The sequence below is a fragment of the Malus sylvestris genome, chromosome 17 (genome assembly GCF_916048215.2).
Source record: "Malus sylvestris chromosome 17, drMalSylv7.2, whole genome shotgun sequence".
In the NCBI taxonomy this organism is placed as follows: Eukaryota; Viridiplantae; Streptophyta; class Magnoliopsida; order Rosales; family Rosaceae; genus Malus; species Malus sylvestris.
The window spans coordinates 31,640,756-31,646,801 of record NC_062276.1 but is presented as its reverse complement, the minus strand read 5'-3'; the positions used below and the strand labels follow the sequence as shown (position 1 = coordinate 31,646,801).

Sequence of the window (6,046 nt, the reverse complement as noted above, 5' to 3'; positions counted from 1 at the left end):
GTATGCTTTATTCAAATAAACATGTCACACATACCTTAGCAACCTTTAAGGGCAATTCCGTCAATTCACATCAAAGATAAATGAAATTTCGGGACGGGCTGTGACAATTTACCCTTCTTATAGAATTTCATCCTCAAAATTCATACAACTAATCAATCCACTAATACTCATAAAACAACCTCGGATACATATCTCTCATTCGATCTTCTGTCTCCCAAGTAGCTTCTTCTACCGAGTGGTTCCTCCACAATACTTTTACCAAGCTCACTATCTTATTCCTTAGAACCTTGTCTTTCCAATCTAAGATAGTCACTGGTTCCTCATCATACGTCAAATCCGGATTAATCTCCAAAGGTTGAGGAGGAATCACATGTGAAGGATCTGAAACATAATGTTGAAGCATCGAGACATGAAACACATTATGTACCTTAGATAACTCCGGAGGCAACTCCAATCTGTAAGCAACTTCACCAATCCTTTCAGTGATCTCATAAAGTCCTATGTACCTAGGACTTAGCTTGCCCTTCTTTCCAAACCACACTACACCTCTCCAAGGTGACAATTTTAAGAATACCAAATTACCCACATCATATACTTGATCAGTGACATGTCTATCTGCTAAACTCTTTTGTCGATCCTGGACCGCTTTCAAGTTAGACTTAATCATCTGAACATTTTGAGTAGTCTCATCCACAATCTCTGGGCCCTCTAACACTCTTTCGCCAACCTCTGACCAACACAATGGCGTACGATAAGCTTTTTGAGACCACCATCGTGCTCCTAGAGACCACACGAACTCTCTGTGATGTTTTGATGGTCTTTGGGTGTGGTCCGTACGAGTTCGAATGGAGAAAGAGAATGAACTGAGAGAAAGGAGAGAGAGAACGTGCGGGAGAGAGAGAAGAATCTGATTGTGTATGTGTAGTCCTCCTAAGTCCCTAACCACACAAAATGCACACAATTTTTAATCCAACTTAACTTTTTCTAAGAGTTTAGGAAGGTATGCTTTATTCAAATAAACATGTCACACATACCTTAGCAACCTTTAAGGGCAATTCCGTCAATTCACATCAAAGATAAATGAAATTTCGGGACGGGCTGTGACAATTTACCCTTCTTATAGAATTTCATCCTCAAAATTCATACAACTAATCAATCCACTAATACTCATAAAACAACCTCGGATACATATCTCTCATTCGATCTTCTGTCTCCCAAGTAGCTTCTTCTACCGAGTGGTTCCTCCACAATACTTTTACCAAGCTCACTATCTTATTCCTTAGAACCTTGTCTTTCCAATCTAAGATAGTCACTGGTTCCTCATCATACGTCAAATCCGGATTAATCTCCAAAGGTTGAGGAGGAATCACATGTGAAGGATCTGAAACATAATGTTGAAGCATCGAGACATGAAACACATTATGTACCTTAGATAACTCCGGAGGCAACTCCAATCTGTAAGCAACTTCACCAATCCTTTCAGTGATCTCATAAAGTCATATGTACCTAGGACTTAGCTTGCCCTTCTTTCCAAACCACACTACACCTCTCCAAGGTGACAATTTTAAGAATACCAAATTACCCACATCATATACTTGATCAGTGACATGTCTATCTGCTAAACTCTTTTGTCGATCCTGGACCGCTTTCAAGTTAGACTTAATCATCTGAACATTTTGAGTAGTCTCATCCACAATCTCTGGGCCCTCTAACACTCTTTCGCCAACCTCTGACCAACACAATGGCGTACGATAAGCTTTTTGAGACCACCATCGTGCTCCTAGAGACCACACGAACTCTCTGTGATGTTTTGATGGTCTTTGGGTGTGGTCCGTACGAGTTCGAATGGAGAAAGAGAATGAACTGAGAGAAAGGAGAGAGAGAACGTGCGGGAGAGAGAGAAGAATCTGATTGTGTATGTGTAGTCCTCCTAAGTCCCTAACCACACAAAATGCACACAATTTTTAATCCAACTTAACTTTTTCTAAGAGTTTAGGAAGGTATGCTTTATTCAAATAAACATGTCACACATACCTTAGCAACCTTTAAGGGCAATTCCGTCAATTCACATCAAAGATAAATGAAATTTCGGGACGGGCTGTGACAATTTACCCTTCTTATAGAATTTCATCCTCAAAATTCATACAACTAATCAATCCACTAATACTCATAAAACAACCTCGGATACATATCTCTCATTCGATCTTCTGTCTCCCAAGTAGCTTCTTCTACCGAGTGGTTCCTCCACAATACTTTTACCAAGCTCACTATCTTATTCCTTAGAACCTTGTCTTTCCAATCTAAGATAGTCACTGGTTCCTCATCATACGTCAAATCCGGATTAATCTCCAAAGGTTGAGGAGGAATCACATGTGAAGGATCTGAAACATAATGTTGAAGCATCGAGACATGAAACACATTATGTACCTTAGATAACTCCGGAGGCAACTCCAATCTGTAAGCAACTTCACCAATCCTTTCAGTGATCTCATAAAGTCATATGTACCTAGGACTTAGCTTGCCCTTCTTTCCAAACCACACTACACCTCTCCAAGGTGACAATTTTAAGAATACCAAATTACCCACATCATATACTTGATCAGTGACATGTCTATCTGCTAAACTCTTTTGTCGATCCTGGACCGCTTTCAAGTTAGACTTAATCATCTGAACATTTTGAGTAGTCTCATCCACAATCTCTGGGCCCTCTAACACTCTTTCGCCAACCTCTGACCAACACAATGGCGTACGATAAGCTTTTTGAGACCACCATCGTGCTCCTAGAGACCACACGAACTCTCTGTGATGTTTTGATGGTCTTTGGGTGTGGTCCGTACGAGTTCGAATGGAGAAAGAGAATGAACTGAGAGAAAGGAGAGAGAGAACGTGCGGGAGAGAGAGAAGAATCTGATTGTGTATGTGTAGTCCTCCTAAGTCCCTAACCACACAAAATGCACACAATTTTTAATCCAACTTAACTTTTTCCAAAACTTTATGAAGGTATGCTTTATTCAAATAAACATGTTACACATACCTTAGCAACCTATAAGGGCAATTCCATCAATTCACATCAATGATAAATGAAATTTCGGGACGGGCTGTGACACATGGCCCTATCGGATATAATCGACACAAATAAAACAAAATTTTGGACGTCCGCCAGAATAATCTCTTAATGTTTTTTTTTTGGTGATTTTTTACACATGTTATCTCGGAATATATACAAACATATTTGACGGTTGGATCGTTGAAACTAGTTTCGTAGAATGCATATCCTATCAAATTGATAGATTTAACAAACACTTAAAGAGTTAATGTTATACTTCCATTAAGTATAAAATAAGATTTATCCACTAGTGTAAATATTTTAAATTGAAGATCGAATTCATTCATTGCATTCTTATAGGGTCGAGGAGTGTAGTTGTAAAAAATCATCAAAATCGGAGCTAAAATAACCGTTAAATTGTGATTTTTCGTTTATAACCATCGAAAACTTTTGTTCCGTTACCTAATCTCTGAAGGTTTGTTTTTTTTGCGATTTTTTACGTATGCGATCTCAGAGTGTATACAAACAAGTTTGATGGTTGGATCATTGAAAAACATTTCGTAGAATGCGTATCACATCAAAACGGTAGATTAAACAAACAATTAAGAGTTAATGTTATACTTCCCCATCAAGTATAAAATAAGATTTTGTGGTATCTACTATTGTAAATATTTTAAATTGAAGATCGAATCTGTTCAATGCATTCTTATAGGGTCGAGGAGTGTAGCTGTAAAAAATCATCAAAATCGGAGCTAAAATAACAGTTAAATTGTGATTTTTCGTTTATAACCGTCGAAAACTTTTGTTCTGTTACCTAATCTCTGAATGTTTATTTTTTGTGATTTTTTATGTATGCGATCTCAGAGTGTGTACAAACAAGTTTGACGGTTAGATCATTAAAAAAAGTTTTGTAGAATGTGTATTGTGTCAAAACGGTAGATTAAATAAACACTTAAGAGTTAATGTTATACTTCCATTAAAATAAGATTTTGTGGTATCCACTAGTGTAAATATGTTAAATTGAAGATCAAATTTATTCATTGCATTCTTATAGGGTTAAGCAGTGTAGCTGTAAAAAATCATTAAAATCGAAGCTAAAATAACAGTTAAATTGTGAATTTTCGTTTATAACCGTCGAAAACTTTTGTTACGTTACGTAATCTCTGAATGTTGGTTTTTTACAATTTTTTACGTATGCAATCTCAGAGTGTGTACAAATAAGTTTGACGGTTGGATCATTGAAAAAAGTTTCGTAGAATGCATATCGCGTCAATACGATAGATTAAACAAACACTTAATATTATACTTCCATTAAGTATAAAATAAGATTTTGTGGTATTCACTAGTGTAAATATTTTAAATTGAAGATCGAATTCGTTCGTTGCATTCTTATAGGGTCGAGGAGTGTAGATGTAAAAAAATCATCAAAACCGAAGCTAAAATAACCATTAAATTGTGATTTTTCGTTTATAACCGTCGAAAACTTTTGTTCCGTTACCTAATTTCTGAATGTTTTTTTTTTGCGATTTTTTACGTATGCGATCTTGCATTATCTACAAACAAGTTTGACAGTTAGATCATTGAAACTAGTTTCGTAGAATGCATATCTCTGTTAAATTTGCCTAAATTTTGAAGTGGGAAAAGTAATTTGTGCTAAATTTTTATTTATGTTTTTCAAGTATTGATTAGACAATATTTAGTTTGTGTGATGACATTTTCATTGTACAATTATCATTTTATTTCTTTATCGCATATTTTATATGGGTTATTATCTATTAAACCAAACAATTATTTATTTAATTTTTAAAAACGTATTCTATTTAAATACATATTATTTATTTATTAAACCAAACAATTATTATTATTTTTTTTAAATCGTAACAAAATTTTGGGAGTGAATTTTGGGGTCGGTTATAACCGACAGTAATGAAAATTTTCTGTCGGTTTATATTTAAAAAAAAATGTTTCTGTCAGTTTTAACCGACAGTAATGAAAAATTTTCAAAATAAAACCACTCCATCTCTTTGTTGCATTCAATGTTTCAACGTCTGCAAGTTTTCTTACATATTTTTATGTCTCTGAAACTTGTTTGTTGATCTTTCTCTGCCGGTAATCCCACCGAGTTTCCCTTGGAGAATTCTGTATCAGAAACACCATAGGCAGTACTGCCTCCAGACTGGAACTCATTAGTTAACTACGCTTAATCCCGATCTCTTGCATCTCTAAGATTGTTTATTTATGAGCAAGCCACATAACATATATGCATATATATGTTTTGACTTGTGGGTTTGTATAGGTTATGAATATAGCTACTTCTGCTTCTGCTAGTGGCGGTGGTGGACCTGGTGGTGTTGCTGATGTCCACCCTTGTCGAGAAAAGTATGATGTGTTTAACACTATGGTTGCTTGGCTAGTTGATGTTAACACCATCAAGATCCTACCTTTCAAGCTCCCCACTATTGGTAATAATCACTCTCCTTTTTAATTTCGTTGTTCTGTTCGGTTTTCGGTTTCAGTTTGCAGTTCTATATTTTTTTGGTTTTCATGGATGTATAGCTAACTTGTTTTTCCCTTATTTTGTTGGGATTTTTTTTTATTTTAGGACCGAATGATGTTCGAATTCGAATTAAGGATGTCAGCATTTGCGGAAGTGATTTTCACTACCTCAAGACCATGAAATGTGCGGATTTTGAGGTTAAAGAGTCGATGGTGATCGGACATGAGTGCGCTGGGATCGTAGACAAAGTTGGGAGCGAGGTGAAGCATCTGGTGCCCGGTGACAGAGTGGCGTTTGAGGCCGGCATCATCAGCTGCGCACATTGCCAGTAGTGCAAAGGAGGCCGCTACAATCTCTTCCCCGTGTTAACATCAATTAGTATTATTTATTCAATTATTAGTTTTGTTTATGTTTATTTAAATTGTCCTTTTTATATATTTTTTATTATTAATATATTTGATGTCGGTTTTATCCGACAGAGAATGCGTTAAATTATAATTTTA

At 35.9% G+C, this 6,046-nt stretch overlaps 1 pseudogene; it reads left to right on the top strand.

The window, feature by feature from the left end:
• Positions 1-5,345: 5,345 nt before the first annotated feature.
• LOC126611021 (sorbitol dehydrogenase-like) lies at positions 5,346-5,826 on the top strand (annotated as a pseudogene).
• The last annotated feature ends 220 nt before the right edge of the window (positions 5,827-6,046 follow it).